Source organism: Kogia breviceps, chromosome 10, assembly GCF_026419965.1.
Source record: "Kogia breviceps isolate mKogBre1 chromosome 10, mKogBre1 haplotype 1, whole genome shotgun sequence".
NCBI lineage: Eukaryota > Metazoa > Chordata > Mammalia > Artiodactyla > Physeteridae > Kogia > Kogia breviceps.
This window is the reverse complement of record NC_081319.1, coordinates 45,145,191-45,163,236: the sequence shown is the minus strand read 5'-3', so window position 1 is coordinate 45,163,236 and position 18,046 is coordinate 45,145,191. Positions and strand designations below refer to the sequence as shown.

Here is an 18,046-nt window from a genome sequence, read left to right as displayed (position 1 = left end):
CGGGGAGGCCGGGGCCCCCGCGAGCCGGGGTAGGCTAGGGGGAGGACGACACTGGTACTCTCCACTGTCCCGAGCCCGACGTCCCCGCCTCGCGCGTGCCCCGGGCCGTGAGAGCAGACGCGGGGCTGGCTGCGCGCTGCCCGCGATCGGCATCGGGACCCAGGCCCTCCGGGGCCGAGCGGGCCAGGCGGCACAGGTCCCGGGAGGGCGGAAGTTCGAGGCCGGGGCCGCGCCGGCGGCGCTGGGAATGAGGTCGGGGCCCGCCCGCTCCCGGCGCTGCTGGGCGCCGCCGCCGCCCGGCTCCCGGTCAGGGGATCCCGGCGCGTTCGTGCTTCCGCCGTAGTTGCGGTCTGGGCCCCAGGCTGTCTGCAGGACTTGGCTCGCCGGCGAGCCAAGAGCCCCAGAGCTCCCCCCACGGTCCGGATCATGGATCCCGCATCCCTACCGGCTGTTCACCCCGAATCTGGAAATGAAGTACGCGGCCGAGCCGCCGGTTCTCCCCACTCCCGAAGGCTGTGAACTCGCGTTAGGATAGGCGCCTAGCCCGCAATTCAACAAGTCCTGATGAGTCCCTACTGTGAACAAATGACTGATAGAAATGGACTAGCTCTAGAGCCCTGCCAACTAGGTTAATTCTTACAGATTCCATTTTCATCCGCTTCCACTTTGTTACTAAGTATCAATAGATTTTTGTGGTGGTGGCGAGGATTTTTCTTTGGAGGAGGTGCATTTATAGGGTATCACTTATTTGAGAAATCCAAGTATGTTGTTTATGGAAAGAGCTATCGATTAGGCAGCTTCTAATTTTTAAAAACGCATTTTCTATTCTTCAAAAACATTTCCGGATACGTCTTAACAGGTTGAAGTTGGTTCTTCATTTACCTTGGAAATGTCTCCATTGTAATCCAGCAGGATTGGCGTTTGTCAAAGCTGAAACAATTATGATCGATTCACTTTCTCTGGCCCGTTGTTGTATACTTATTTTTCCTCCAAAACAATGAAGAGAGTACAAAGTTAAAGTTATCTTGAGGCTTTTATCTCTGTAATTAATGCATGCAAACAATAGGTCTTTATACATAGGTACAGGCAGGAAACCTTCCTACTCATTCACTCATGGAGTAGGTTATGTAGTTTTAGGCATAGCTATGCTTCAGGGGCAACATGTTCTTTAAATAATTCAATTTTTCCCCTATCTTAAAGATATTTTATTATATACCATGGTAATGTTAACTGCTGTCTATCACCATAGCATACGTGGGGCCCTGCAGTGGGAAACGTCCGCAGACGAAGATGATGTTCAGTGAGATCCATTGTCTACTATGACTTTCTCATTTGTGTCTTTGCTAGTAGTTATGTAGAATTAAGAGTAGAGGATGGTTGTAGTTAACCATCTGGTCATAATTTGAACAGATCGAAAGGAAAAAGATACCTCATCAAAGCAGTGTTTCTAATATAAACTCAAAAGTGTAAATGGCATTTTTTCAGGTACTGATCTCCAATTTTAATGTTTATATACAGAGTTAAAGAATATGCAGTTGATTTGATTAAAGTCATATATTTAAAATAAGATGACTAATAAATATCAGAGTAATTTTTTAACAGACGTTTCTTTTTTCTATGTTCAGTTTTGGTTTTGTTTTGCTGAATAAGGCACACTATTAAAACTGGTTAAGAAATATCTGCACCATTAGAACATCGAAAGGATAAAAACTCTTCTATATTTGTATTTCTCTATTTAGATGCCAAAATAATTGAAGCATTTTTCTATAATTTAGATATCTTAATCTAAATTTATAGTTAATATTTAAAATCTCTAATACTTTAAGCAAACACGTTAGTAAAGGAATGTAAAATCTGCAACAATGCAGCAAGCTATTTTTCCCATCACATCTAAGTGTACTGAAGAATTACTGGGTGACTAGCACTAAGACGAATTAGTTGAATTTAACAAATTGCTCAGAATTTTTATTTGCTTATCCCCAAGATAGAAATTGTTCCAATTGCCTGACCAAAAATATGAGATGAATAGCTTCTCTGAAATGAAGACAAATATTAACATTAAACCAACAAGAAATACAAGTATCAAAATACCTGATGAGTTGGTGAAATAAGTGATTTTGTAAAAATGATTTTTAAAAATTGACCTTGGGCAATACATTTCATAAAAAACACTTGGTTATCTTTTTACACCTTTTCCTTCTAGAGCTAGCCACTTGGGTTTGACATGAATTAATCCATTTTGTGAAACTGCAGAGGACAAATGGTTCTAAATTTCAGGCTGTGTTCCTGGAAACCAAAAGTGTCTCCAGCTGGTTTAACAGAGGAAGTATTACCTGACATGATTTCAGACCATTGGCACATCCAGCAGTGGTTCCATGGAGCCTGAAGGTACAGCGTCTCTTCACTAAAACACATACTTTTGAATCACCTTTAGGCAAAGAAACAAATGCCCAGATTGTTTTTGAACTTCCGACAGAAACATTAATCAAGGCAGCATTGCAAAGAAGGCCCGTTTCCTTTTGGGACAGTTAACTCTATCAAATCCACTAATTAAACATTTATTGAACACTAAGACAATGAGCTTCCTTTAGAGAGAAATGGATGCCTGGCTCCTTTTGATGAGGAACCTTAAATGAATGTGTAATTGTAATTGTTAAGAAACCCTCCTTGAAAAGAAACAGAAACAGTAGAAAACAGTGAAACGAGGGTGTGGTCTCTTCTGGACAATCTGAATCTCCTTGGGAAGAATCCTCCCCCAGCAGAAAGGTAAGACTAAATAATATTCCATGCATTTATAAACAATAACTCCCGGCTCTCTAAGAAGGCTCGTTCAAAAATATTTCTTTTCAACAACCTGCAAACACTGGACAGAAATCAGAATCAGCTTTTCATTTAGCAGTTCATCAAGTGGGCTGTTTATGGATTGGGGCTTTTGATCTGCAATCCATCATCTCAGGGTTCAGTGTTATCTTTTGATTTCTTTCCAGCTGAACAGACTAAGTAGTTGTAAATACCTCTTGTCAGACTACATGGTTGGCTATTCTTACACACAGAAGTCATCTAGGAACCCACTGGGCAAATTCGGCGGAGAGCCACTATGGAAAGCTTGCATCTGGTGTGCACTGCGGCACGAGGGGGGGGGCAGTGAAGGTGGTGGGAGGCGATGTCTATGGTGGTGGCGGCGGCAGCAGCAGTAGTAGTTATGTTCATGGCCGCTTCAGCTATGCCAGGAACACTTTTCATGCTTGGAGTTATGTGTTCTCCAGGCCTTCATTGGCTTGACACAAGAGTCTCTGCCATACTAAGGAAGTACATTTTAATGGCTACCATAGAAAGTGTAAGGAGAAGCAATGGAGACATCGTCCATCATATTCAAAGAGCACAAAGGTATATGTTTCTCAGTGTTTCTAAGAACTAAGACAAACACCGCTGCATTGCTAAGAAATCATGCTTTGGAGACATACCTCCCCCAAACATACACACACACACACACACACCTCTATTAAAAATTTCAAAATGGTTGCAGATACTTCATTCACAAGAAGGTTAAAGGCGTTTCCCATCGAAAGAAGGATTAACTTACCGGAGGATTCTGGGACTGCAGATGTATACTGCGACAAAATCCTAAATTCATCGAAAAAAATCATTTCTAGACTCCAGCTGCTAAAAATAATAGAATTATAGTAAATCATGGATAAGATTAAAACAAGCCATTTTCACATTCCAAAGTGTTCAGGAAAAAAATGATTCTTTTCTTTTAACTCCTTTCTTAAACAATGCAAATTTTAAAGTAGCTTTTTCTTTCCAGAGCACGCAGCGCCATGAAATCGATAATTTTTGATCTTTCGGTTAGTAGGCAACATGGTGAGCTATTGCAGGGACTGCAGGCAGCAGACATGTTCTTGTCAGCTAAAAATTTTCATATTGTTTTTGAATCCATTGAGATTTGTAGATGTGATACCACTGGTTTTTTGTTTTAGCTTGCACTAGGCTATAGGGACACAAACCCTCAGTTTATCGACATATCCAGGTCTATTGCTTTATATATATTAAAAACAGGGAGCCTTACTGGATCTTAAACAAAAAATTATGTAAAAGGAGTGGCTGGTGTGATTATAATCCCATCATGCAGGGTCCACGGTTCCCATTTAGTGAAATTTCGCAGAGGGCAACTTCTTAAGAACATCCCTGCTGTGCAGAGTGAAAAGCATGAACAAACCAAAGACAGAATTCATCTGTGTTTATATTTTACAAACAATGAAAAACCTACTCTTTGTATGCCTTTTTTCCCCCACCTTATTATTTCATGAAAACTGCAGCATTTTCCCCGCCCCCATCCAAACACTCACCACCCCAGCGCTGCAGTATTCCGCCCCTCTGTTGCTTCTCCTTCGTCTTCTTTTTCGCTTTCACAAATTCTGCACGCGCCATCTTTGTGTGGGGTGATTCTTTGCTAATTTCAGTTACCCATTCTCTCACAAATCGGTTCAGAAATAGAAAATTATAGTGTGCTTTGGGGCTTAATTTGCCTAAATTTCTTCCAGCCTTCCCTTCTGACACAGAAACATGGAAACAACGCGGGGGGGGGGCAGAAAAATAGATATTTCTATTATTGCCATAACCTGTTGTATACAGTGGTGATAAAAAATATTATTAACATAATAGCAACAGCTGCAGCCTAAATAGAAGCTATGAGATAATTAATGTGCTACAACAAATTAATTTGCTGCAGGTGCCTCTGCTGCGAACTGAGTAACCCATGCCATATAAAGTCTAAATAAAATGATGAGCCCCCCCCATGCTAAAAGAATACAGAGCAAAATGTCTTGTTCAGTAAATACTATGCGTGCCTATTGTAAAAAAAAAAAAAAATCCTCCCCAGCCCCTTCCCCCCTGTCCCCCACCAACCTATCTCAAATGGTTTAGTCATCAGTGGATAACAGTGGAGTTGGATCGGGTGTTTATGTGTATGAGTGTGTATGTACGCAGGTGGAGGGTATAGCTTTCTTAAACATATGGAAGTTTGATGCTGGGTCTTAGCTGGAAAACGTATGGAACAGCTATAGATTTCTTTTTAAAAAATCAGCTCCATTGGTTTTAAAACAAAAATTGGTGTATTCATGTGTATAGCCAGAAGGAAAATAACAGTGTTGAGCTGTAGCCCATCTTTTAAAGATAATTAATCTTTTTAAAAAATCACCTCTCTTACAAAAAAAGGAAATGTGTTTATAGTGTGGCACTCTTCATTGATGTGAAAGAGAGACTTTTTCTTTATGCTCACTTGCTGTCAAGTTGAGTGTTTATAGAGAATGATTGCTGGTTATATCACAAGTGTGTTCCAGAAATACAACGCATCAGACAGGGCAGCATGGACAGGGCCTGGGGAAGGTCACAGTGCCAGAAGCAAATGTCCATTTTCCGTTTCGCACCACTCAGCAAAAAATAACTTTGAGCCTAGAAAAGTGGAGGAACATATAGATTGATTTTTTTAACTACTTGACAAAAAAAAGAAAAAATTCTCTTAGAGTAGGGATATAGTCATTTCTGAGTTTTCTCCCAATAAATGCTACCGAAGGAAATGACATTTCTGTTTTCATTGCAGCCTTAGTTTGTTGTTTGTTTAAAAGTCAAAAAATATAAATTTTATCACTGATCTAAATTTTCAAGGTTATTGGTTATTCAAATTTACTTTATTGGATGATCTTAAATTTTAATTCTAAATCGTACAATAAATTAGATCTATACTTTCTTAAACAATGCATAGATTTTTTTAAAATAGCATTTTGATTTAACTTTGCAGAAATTTTATTTCTAGGAGAGGATATAAAATTATTCAAACAGAACACTGTTCCGGCTATATCCAGGAGGGACACTGCATTTGCACGGGTTTTCGTTTAAATATATTTTACTTCACATATTCTTTCAGGTGGACAGCAATGCTCTGAGTTACCACCATTCTCTAGACGAAATTACCGTGTATTTGTCACACCATTTCTCATGCAGTGACGGACATGCATTTTACTCCATCTTTCTTTTGTTTATGCTAAAGCTTTTTCTTCATAATCCACTTTCAAATCTGCCCATATTTTGAATTTATGATTATAGAATCTGAATTGGGGGGGGAAGAAATAGAAACAAACACTGTATTGTTTTTCTCATAAAAAGAGGAGAAACAGCCAATTCTTTGATAAAAATGAGAAAAGTTGATAAGTATGGAATATATCCATCTCCTCTGGGATTTTCCAGTAATTTTGATGTTAGTTGACTGTGTCGTTCCACACAAATGGAACTCTGTGAAATCATATAGTTCTATAATTATGAAATCAATTAGAGAAAGAAAAAAATGCTTTAACTTCTGTTGCTTTAAGGGATCATCCATTCAAAATATTTTCCTTCCCCTATAAACTGTATTAGAATCTAAGCTATAAGAAATCAAGACTATAAGTGTCTAACACACATATTCCTCTTTCCTGGAATGTTCTCTTTTCATAGCATCATGATCCCAAATCTCTCAACCTTTCCTCAAGACAGTTTTCAGAACCCTATTCTTACATTATCAGAACAAGGGACATTGTGCAAGTTCTAAATAGTAAAAAATGATTGTTGTAAACCAGCTTGCTTTGGGGTGGTTTGTTACACAGGAAAAGCTAACTAATATAGCTAAGATGATGCAACTTTTGCCTTGTTTTTAATAATCACATCATAGCGCAGGTTTATCCTGAGCTGTTGTCTTCTAAAACAAAAATGTCTAAAGATTTTAAATTATGCAGTCTGGTTAGTAAAAAAATTTTGAGTATATGCTCTCTAGATGTCTACTTATTTAAATCATATACAGGTACTGCTGTCAATATATATGTTAAATATCAATGAAGCTTGGCTTCTTTTTTTTTAAGATAAAAAGTCAGTATAGGAGTTGCAGTATTTTATTTCCTCATCCCAATAGATCCTCTGGGCACCTTTTGGGTTATATTCACACTATTCAGGACCACTCTTCTAAAACTCTGAAATCTTCCACAAAAATCTGCCTTAAAGCATTGTTCATCTATTCTGAATGTGTGCAATTTGTTTTTTAAAACTAAACTCACCTTTATTTATCATAGTTGCTGATTGTTGCAGAACCCTTTTGGAAATTTCACATTGATCCTTTCTATTAACTGAGTTTAAATAAACCCCCTTTGGTAAAAAAACAAAAAAAAACCCACCATTTGTGTTTCCAGCAAATGTACCTAGAATATATACTGGTTTGTGGGGTCTCTTGCATCACCATTTTCTCTTGGTATTTAATTCTTTTGTGTATGTGGATATGTATCCAATTCTTTCTTTAACTATGTTTTAAGAAGGGGGTGTTGGGGACTTCCCTGCTAGTCCAGTGGTAAAGAATCCACCTTGCAATGCAGGGGACGCGGGTTCCATCCCTGGTCAGGGAACTAAGATCCCACATGCCGCGGGGCAACTAAACCCAAGCACCACAACTACTGAGCTCACATGCCTCAACAAGAGAGCCCATGTGCCGCAAACTACAGGGACCACGTGCTCTGGAGCCTCTGCACCACAACTAGAGAAGAGAAAACCCGCATACCACAACTAGAGAGAAGCCCGCCTGCCACAATGAAAGATCCCGCGTGCCACAACCAAGACCTGACACAGCCAAAAATAAATAAGTAAAAGAAGGGGGTGTTATTGACATTTTCAACAAAGAGGATGAGGATGCCTTTTCAATGTCAAAAGATTCTGAGATACCTCACATGATAGCAGCTGTACCTTTAGTATCTGTTGATTAAGAATCTGCATGATGACAAAAAGCTACTATTAAATCAATAGGGCTTTTAAACACATTTATGTTTTATTAATCACTGTGGAATCTACATGAATGTGAATACTAATCACAAACATTTGGAAGGCTCATTTTTCAGTGCACAGACGATTCTTCATGCCCTTCTGGGGTATTCGGGCCCTTGCTTAACTTGGTAATGAGAAAGCCACTGCCGGAATGAAAACAGGAAACACAAATCCCACTCTGTGGTGCACTAGTTCAGTGACCTGGACAGACTCTTTAACCTCTCTGAGTCCTGGCGTCCCCTCTGTAGTGGCAGAAATAGCGGTGGTAGTGGGAGTCACAGTAATCCAAATGGTGACATCCATTTGCTCAGGTTATAAGCTAGATACACAGAGCTGGAATTTGAACTCTTTACTGTCCAGTGCAGTAGCCATTAGCTGTGGGTGGCTATTTAAATTTAAATGAATTAAAGTTAAAATACAGTTAAATTTTAATTCCTCAGCCTCATTAGCACATTTCAAGCACTCAGTAGCCATATTTGGCTACCATATTGCACAGCATGGATAAAGAGCCATCATCGGTTCCATCGGGCATTGCTGAACAAGACTGTCCAACTGCAAAGGCTGTACTTCTGCCACTGGATTTAAATCTTTCTTACTCATACATTCCTTTCCTTTTTCATCCATTTAGCAAACATTTACTGACTACCTACTACACGCCAGGCACCATGTTGAACACTGGGGAGTTATCTCACTGTGTTGTTGTCAAGGGCAAATGTATAGACATAAAAGAGCTTTTTAAGCTATAAAGTTTTAGATGAAAGTGAGATACTTGTAGGTTGTAGTTGCTATCATAGTAGGACTCCGCTTCATTGAGGGCAGGGTCTATGTTACTCTTCTTGGAATCCTCTCCTCCCTCCCCCACCCCACCTCCAGCACGTACCCATCAGATGTGAGTGCATAGTTTCCCATTATAGTGCATATGTGTCAGTTTTTATCCATCCACTTTCTCAAGCCTTTTCCTAAATTAGGAAAACCCTAATTCATCAGGTAGCGTATGGGCCGTGGAGCTGGGTCATGGGCATGATGCCTCAGCTCAGCCAATCAGATTCTCTGCTTGGGACTTTGAAACTAGAGCACATGACGTGAAGAAGCAGGTTGAATTATTTCAGTGACTGCAGCAGTAACGTCCACTTTCTACGCAACTGTCACTTTACCGGATCTACGATGGCTAATCTTAAAAGCAACTTTATTTTGTCCACTCCAACCTGACACCCCCTTAAGCCTCCTTCTTAGGGGTGGTCCCACCATTACCACTGGATGCCACGTGAAATGAGTGCCCATGACTTTCCTGGTCTTTGTCAGCTAACAAAGTTTTCTGGTCACTAAGTTGCAAAACACGGTCTCAATTTAACACTTCTATCTTCAGTCGAAGGTAAAAATTCCCCCCCTCCCCACCCTGTCCCAGCTAGGGCTGCGAGGAGGGCGGCTTGACTCCTGCCTCACAACATCATGTCCTCTCCGCCGCCCAGCTGCTGTTTTTGACCCTTCCGGGGTTGCAGCCATGAGGAAAGGTAAGAGGAACGTAGTATTTCTTAACAGACTGGTTACTGTTGTCAACTGACGTTTGCTGTCTGGGTCCGGCCAATGATTAAAGGTGGCCCTGTTGTGAACATTTTTGTGGGTTCTTGGGCAGCTCCCCTGCCAGAACACTCTGCCACTCCCTTGGGTACAGAGTGACTCCACAACAGCCCCTCTGACGTTCTCTTCAAGGATCTGCCTCCAGCCTCGATCTCTCATCCCTTTCACGTCCTCACTATGCTCAGTTCTGGGTCATCTGCTTTGACATTTCTGCCTGGTGACCTGCCCCATACCTTACTCTGACATCTAAAAACTGTCATATCTGGGCTTCCCTGGTGGCGCAGTGGTTGAGAGTCCGCCTGCCAATGCAGGAGACACGGGTTCATGCCCTGGTCCGGGAAGATCCCACATGCCGCGGAGCAACTAAGCCCGTGAGCCATGGCCGCTAGGCCTGCGCGTCCGGAGCCTGTGCTCCGCAACGGGAGAGGCCACAACCGTGAGAGGCCCGCATACCGCAAAAAAAACCCAAAAAACAAACAAACAAAAAAAACTGTCATATCTTTGTGGCTCACTTGAACCTTCTGGCCTGACTTCCTGCTCCCCTAGGGACAGCAGTGAGAGCGATGACAACAGTGACCTCATCAGATGGTTCTGTGGGTATTGCTTCCTCACCTCCTTGGGCTTCAGCTTTTATTTTGAGCCTGTTGCTTCTACCTTCCTGGTGATTCTGTGAACTATCCAATAGCTTTTCAATACATTCTTTTTCTGCTTTAGCCAGCCAGTCATTTTCTATTCCTTAAGTTCAACACCTGCTCTGATAAGCGTTTCCATTGTAATGTGTTTTTTTTAAATAAATTTATTTATTTATTTTTGGCTGTGTTGGGTCTTTGTTGCTGCACGCGGGCTTTCTCTAGTTGCAGCGAGTGGGGGGCTACTCTTTGTTGCGGTGCACCAGCTTCTCATTGCGGTGGCTTCTCTTGTTGTGGAGCACGAGCTCTAGGAGTGCGGGCTTCAGTAGTTGTGGCTTGCAGGCTCTACAGCGCAGGCTCCGTAGTTGTGGCGCATGGGCTTAGCTGCTCCGCGGCATGTGAGATCTTCCCGGACCAGGGCTTGAACCCGTGTCCCCTGCATTGGCAGGTGGATTCTTAACCACTGCACCACCAGGGAAGCCCCGTAATGTATTTTTGACTGTTGTCTATCTATCTCCCTAGTTTGCATCTAGTCACTATATCTCCACTATCCTTTCACATTGCAAAGCAACGCAGGCACCATGTACAACAGTCAAACAAATCCAACACATGTAACATGGAATAAAAAAGTGCTACATAATTCCATGCCCCTCAGATCTCCATGTTCATCAGCATTTCTAAATTTATTTTGGAAGCAAATAATAGATTCACATATTTTAAATATATTTCACCCTATCCACAAGTTACCATCATCACTTAACTCTCTTATTTCTTCCATATCCCGCCAGTTTATCTATGCATATGTAAACAAACATGACCTTGTGTTATTTTCCTTTTACCCTCCCCCCTTTTTACGCAAAAGATAGTATAATCTTCTTGCACTTTACTTTTGTCACTTAACAACGTATCTTGGAAATCTCACCACATCCACTACCCAGAGAACTGCCTCAATTGTTTTTAAAGCTGAAGAAAGACAAATACTGTATGATATCACTTATATGTGGAATCTAAAAAAATACAACAAACTAGTGAATATAACAAAAAAGAAGCAGGCTCACAGATATAGAGAACAAACTAGTGGTTACCAGTGGGGAAAGGGAAGCAGGGAGGGAAAACATAGGAGTAGGGGAAGAAGAGGTTCAACTATTATGTAAGAAATAAGTTACAAGGATATATTGTACAACATAGGGAATATAGCCAATATTTTATAATAACTATAAATGGAGTATAACCTTTAAAAATTGTGAATCACTATATTGTACACCTGTAACTTATATAACATTGTACGGCAACTATACTTTTTTAAAAAGCTGCATTCTAACTCTCCCCTTCCCATCGATGGACGTTAGATTGTTTCCAAGAGTTTGTCATTACAAATAGCACTGCATAAATCATCTTACACGTGTGTCATTTACGACAGGTGCAAATCTTAACTGTAGGATAAATTCCTGGAAGTGGGACTGCTGAGTCAAAGGGTATATGTACCGGGAGGGTGGAATCAGTACTAGGTATTGTTAGATTCCCAGTAACTAGTTGGCACTCCCAATTGCCATAGATAGGTGTTGTAACAGTGTCTGTTCTCATCAGCAATGAGAGAGTGCCTGTGCCCTGGCAGCTTTACTGATGGAGAGTGTGGGGAAAGATGCTGTTGTGCATCTTTGCACAACACTAGTGGGTGTGCATCTTGTGCACACCCACTAGAAGGTCTTCTCTAGACCAGCTGCCACTCTGCCCCAGGGCTTCTTTCTGGCTCCAGGAAGCAGGCTTGACCTGTGTGTGAGCCTGGGGGATGGACAGGGCAGAAACCCCTGAGAGTTCATTCCCCACAAGCAACCATCAACCAGTGATGGTCAGGGAGTTGGTGGATAAATACCTCAGCTTCCCGTCTTAGAGGGGATAACCCTGGAGCGTGTTCTGCACTATCCTCCATGGTTCTCCCACTGAGCTCCAGGCTTGGCTTCAGAACACACCCTTCATAACACCTTTCCCTTTCCTCCTTACTTCCCTACCTGTGTTTCCTGCCCTCACCTCCCAAATAAACTACCTACACTAAAATATTCATCTCAGGGTCTGCTTCTGGGAGAACCCAATTGAACAGCCTGTCATCAAAATTTTGGAATTGTATGAATGATATCACAATGTCATTTGGATTTGCATTTCTCTTGTGAGTGAAGTTGAGCATATATTCATACATTTGAGCTATTTTGATTTCTATTTCTGTGAACTGATAGTAAAATCTTTTGTCTATTAGGCTCTTCAATTTCTATAAAAATCACTCCATAATAGGAAGATTAGCTCTTTGTCTGCAATATGAATATTTTTTCCAGTTTTTTGTCCTATTTTTTCTGTTTTTCTGCTTTCTTCACTCCTTCTCTTCCTTCTCCTCTTTTTTATTTTTGCCATTCAGAAGTTTTAAGTTTTATGTAGACAAATTAATCGATCTTCTCGTCTCTTCTGTATTTTGAGTCATAGTAAGAAATGCTTTCCTCCATTCCAAGTTATAGAAGAATTCCATGTTTTCCAATAAGTCTTTAAAAAAAACTTTAGTTTGCATCTTTAACCCACTGGAATTATCCTAGTGGATATTCATCAGCTATTACCTTCATCATGCTTTTCCTGCACTGTGATCTGTCCTAGAATCACAATCACCCTGAAACTGCCCTTGGATTACTTTGAGCAAGGTGTCCTATTTCACTGCCCCAACCTATTTCCTCTTGTAGATGATTATGGATCTCTTGGCTTTCCTCTTAAGTTGGCCTTTACCACCCTTAGTAGCAGAAGAGTTTCCTGCTGCAGCATTTTTCTACCTGCAGTAGCCCCCCTGTATCTTTTTCTTACTGAGCCCATAGTTTACCTCATCTGATAGTGTACATTTTCTTCCTTTCCCACAACTCTTCATTTTTTTCCTTTTGTTCTGTTCAAAATGGCAGAGCAACTTGTGTGCCATTTTCATATGGTATTGGACCGGATCTCTCCTCAAGATTGCAGTGTGTTTTTCCTTGCAGCCTCAAAAAGTAATGAAAAAGATTGAGAGTGCCACAAACAATTTTATAAATCTGTGGGGTCCTTTTGCAACTTGGGATATTGCGGTGAACATTTTAAATTTATTTTTGTCTTGATAATTATTCACTCTTAGGGAGAAAAATACCAAAAAATAGACAGACAGACAGACAGACAGATAGATAGACCTGATCTGTATTCATCTATAGAGTGCTAAAAAGTCACAAAAATCACATCTGCATATGAACTTGATTAAATTCTGTTGTTTTGGCCAAAGTGGACAAATTAGAAGGATTAAACCTTTTTTGATTTGTTGCTGCCTTTCTGTTTGGCCATCCCTTAGGTGTGCTTCTAAAAATATTGCTCTTGCACTTTTGGTGCTTTTTTATGACATTCTAGGTCAATTCTGCCCCCTAAATGTGGGTGAATCATACTCAGTGATCTTTGACCTTCTTTTAGTTAAGTAACACCCATGGAGGGCTAGTCGCTTCTTGGAATGAAAGAAGCCCATCATGTTCTATTGGCCTGGTTAACTGTCCTACCATTGAATCAGAGGCTCTATTCAATGAGAGAAAAGGAAACCAGCTATCATTCCTTCCTCCCACGGGCCTTTTAAGCTCCTTTTGCCCACATATGCCACAAAGAAAATGCATCACCTCTGTCTGTTTACTCATCTGCCTCTGTGTGTACCAGACTCTGCTTGTTCTACCTGAGAAGAGAATATTCCTGCCTGCTGCAACTAAAGTAACACAGGGTCCACTTTCATGGATACCCTCCACGGCCTTTCTCCCTTTTTCTTGCACGAGACCACGGGAGGAAAATTGCGTGGTGAAGTGCCCATCTCCCTACCAGACTTTCATTCTTCCTGCCTGTTTGCAGTGTCGCCTCTGTGGAAACTTCCATCACAGATGTCTCCTCCGGGCATCCCACCCTCCTCATCAGCATACTCCTCCCCTGAGTGTCACTAGCCTTGGGATTGTAAGACTCCATTATAATAAAGGTGACGATGACAGATCTCAAGAAAGTCGAGCTCCAAAGTGAGGGAGGGAGGCACATCAGAGAGAACGGGCCCTGGGAGCCTGATAATGAGATGGAGAGGACTTCTTCTGCTTATGGGTGAAAAAGACAGGGAAGTCTCTGAAGATAAAGCACATAATAATGTGATCACAGAGCCCTCCTAATGGGGCCAATGTGATGTTCAGAACATATATTCTTTTCACTGCCTTACTCTTATGTTCCAGTGGAAAGGTCTTCAGATGAGTGTTTACTCAGTGTACCTCACTCGGTAACACCACACTCTGGGCAGGACTTTTATTACAGCAAAGTTACATGCAGGTATATGTTTAATTGACTTAATAACCCTGGGGCTCAGAGATAAATTTTTCTAAACTCTTTGTCTCAGTTACAAGAATTTAAAAAAATGTTTCGGGGCTTCCCTGGTGGCGCAGTGGTTGAGAATCTGCCTGCCAATGAAGGGGACACGGGTTCGAGACCTGGTCTGGGAAGATCCCACATGCCACGGAGCAACTGGGCCCGTGAGCCACAACTACTGAGCCTGCACGTCTGGAGCCTGTGCTCCGCAACAAGAGAGGCCGCGACAGTGAGAGGCCCGCGCACCGCGATGAAGAGTGGCCCCCCCACTCGCCACAGCTAGAGAAAGCCCTCGCACAGAAACAAAGACCAAACACAGCCAAAAATAAATAAATAAATTTAAAAAAAAAATGTTTCACCAGACATAAATCCCTTAATAATGTTGTCAATTTATTTCTTAAAGATTTTCTAACATGCTTAGCTGGGTGCTCCCTTGCCCTTTTCTTCTCCTAAAAGGTGGCTTTTTTTTTTTGAACAGAAGTGTATAAACTGGGTCAGCCATCACGGCCAGCTTCCTGTGTAAGGAACGCCCTGTTTTCTCCAAGCTGGAATTTGGAGAGGCAAGACCTCTTTAGGAAGTGACTTGAGGTCCCTTTGGTGTTCAGGAAAGAAACAGGCCATACCTCTGCCTCGTGTGCTGGAGGGGACTGCTGCTCTCACAGTAGCTAGGGATGCAAACGTTCACGGTTCTCTTGGACTGGACCCGGGCCGGACCTATTGGCATGGCTTGATTGAGTTGATATAGCCTTTCCCTTTCTTTCTGTTTCTCAGTCACTGAGTCTGGCAATCAGAAAGGCAATCAAAGTCATGACTCTCCCAAGTGTATGTAGATAACAGAGGATTTTTCCAGAGCTATTTGTTCCCAGAGGGCTTTCTGGATGGTTACTGAAATTAGGAGTGAGAGGGATGGTCCACCAGCCCTAAATATTTTTTGCTTAGGACTAAGTTTTTCTAAATCCTTAGTGAGAATAAAGAACGCTAATGGGTATGGGGTTTCTCTTTGGGGTGAGGAAAACTTTCTAAAATTGATTGTGGTGATCTTTGCCCAATTTTATCAATATACTAAAAATGACTGAACTGTACACTTTAAATAGGGAAATTGTGTGGTATGTGAATTATACTCCAACAAAGCTGTTAGAAAACTGTATTCATATATTTGATTGTTAATAATTAATCCTTTTCTTAGAGAAACCCATCCTTAATGAATCTAATGATATGCACCTCTCAAGACCAACAGGAATCACCTGGGACTAAGTGCAGGTTGTCAAAATAGATGAGCAGAGTTGGTGCAAAATTTGTTCCTGTGACAGACTCAGAAGCTCACATAGTTCTTACAAAACACTGTTATGCAATTCATTCATTTCAAAATAGGGAATCTGAGTTTTGTATTACTTACGTAGCCTAAGATTAATTTTTAAAACGTTAGGGTAAATAAAAGCTCAGAAATACACGTAATCTTCTGGTCACCACTTGCCCGTCACCGGGTACTTCCTGATTCACTGGCAGGGAGGGATCACACACAAACATTCCCAGTGGAATCCTGGCGTCGTGTAACCTCAGCATTTTCTCAGGGCAGCTGCAGGTAGGGTCAGGATGTTGGGAAATCATTGAATCCAGGGCTTTAGAATGCCTGTGACCCCTCCCCTCACTTTGGTGTCGACCTCCAAGAGCTAGCACCTGTGTTTCTTTTTTAGAAGCTGGTCCTCAGTCTCTAGGGACCGCACGCACAGAGAGCCAGCAGTGCCTAGGAAGAGATGTGCCCACCCACGCGGGGCGTGGCCCTTAATCAATGACTGATGGGTGCACACGGGGAGCACCGAAATGCCAGGTGGAGACAACTCGGAGGCATCACTCACACTCTAGAGCCCCTTACGGCAGCGGTCCCCAACCTTTCTGGCACCAGAGACCGGTTTCCTGGAAGACAATTTTTCCACGGAAGACAGGGGGAGGAATGGTTCAGGCGGTGACGTGAGTGATGATGGGGAGAGGCTGATGAAGCTTCACCTGCTCGCCCACCACTCACCTCCTGCTGTGCAGCCCGGCTGCTACCAGACTGGGTTGGGGACCCCTGCCTTATGGGATCAGGCAAGGCCCCTTGGAGGGTCTCTGCGGGGGAACGCACCTTTGCTTAGTTTCCTCCCCTTCCCCGCTTCCCTACAGGTCTCCCCTGGGAGCACTTCCTCTAGAAATCCCCTGCACAGGGATCCTCACGGCAGAGGCTGCTTTCAGGGCCCTGACCGAAGAAGACCAGAGTCCACATACCAGCCTAATCCGTGTGCTGGTGGTTAGCGTGCTTAGGCACCCTGTGGGTACAACTGGTCTCCGAGTCTTAACTGTGTGAATCCAGCCTTTCCCTCTGGAAAATTGGAGTGCGTGGGCAGGCAAGGGGTCAGGTGGGACTTGACAGAACCAAGATGTAGAGAGAGAAACACGGGGGTCCTGGAGCAGGGCCAGCTTTATGGGCATGCAATCTGTGCGGTCACATAGGGCTCTGCACTTACAAGGACCCTTGGTTTAATGCTCATACATTGTCAACTTGAAATTCGTAATACTTTTTTTTTTTTTTTTTTGTGGTACGCGGGCCTCTCACTGTTGTGGCCTCTCCCATTGCGGAGCACAGGCTCCGGATGCGCAGGCTCGGCGGCCATGGCTCACAGGCCCAGCCGCTCCGCGGCATGTGGGATCCTCCCAGACCGGGGCACGAACCCGTGTCCCCTACATCGGCAGGCAGACTCTCAACCACTGCGCCACCAGGGGAGCCCCCGTAATACTTTTTGAAAAAGAGCCCTGCACTTTCATTTTGTGCTGGGCCTTGCACGTTATGTAGTTGGACCTAGTCCATGTATCTAACCATATCTGAAGCTACATACTCCTGGATGTTTTTGGTTTCACAACCCAGCAGATGTCCTTTGGGCTTCTATCATTTGCAGCATATAGAGCTATGAGAACAGTGGGTTCCCAACTGCAAACGTCAGAAACTCATTCTAGCCGGTTTCAGCAGAAAAGGAATTTGTTCAAGCATTATCAGATAACTCAGAGAATCTGAGGGGTCCGGAGGAACAAACCTGAACGCCCAGCGGCAAAAAAATAGTGGCCAGATTCTAACACAAATAGAATACATCTCTGGACACAACTATCACGTTCACGTACCCGAGTCTGGGGCTCGGATGCTCCTTGGAACCTTTGTCACAGGGAACTGGATACTCGGCCGCTACGCTCAGCAGAATGGGATCCATGTGCCACCAAATTCTTCATGGCATTAGCTTCCCAATCGAAGTCTCCTGTGGGTGTCAGGTTGGTGAAGGCTATCTCCTGCCTGCACCTGAGAAGCAAGGGCAGCTGGGCAAGAGGCATTCTAAATAGCTTCTCTCTTGCATTGGGTGGAGGCGGGAGGGGGGCAGTCATGAACCAGGGTATTTCCCCAAACACAGTAAGGGCATTGAAAAATGTTGGGAGGCATCCACGGGTAGCCACTACCCACTACTTACATACATTTGAATTCTACTGCTGACTGTGCACATAGGAAGTACTTCATAAACGTGGAATGAATCACATACACTTTCCACGGCTCTCAGTGATTCAGGGGTCTCCCACTATGCTCCCCCCAACCAACCCTTAGGACATCCTAC

General features: G+C 42.8%; 1 long non-coding RNA gene across 1 annotated transcript; it reads right to left on the bottom strand.

The window, feature by feature from the left end:
• Window positions 1-887: 887 nt before the first annotated feature.
• On the bottom strand, window positions 888-4,535 carry LOC136794916 (uncharacterized). The gene is made up of 4 exons (XR_010842382.1): window positions 4,350-4,535; window positions 3,584-3,660; window positions 2,334-2,428; window positions 888-987 (listed from the first exon to the last, which is right to left on the bottom strand). It is a non-coding gene; the product is annotated as an uncharacterized lncRNA (long non-coding RNA).
• Window positions 4,536-18,046: the final 13,511 nt, after the last annotated feature.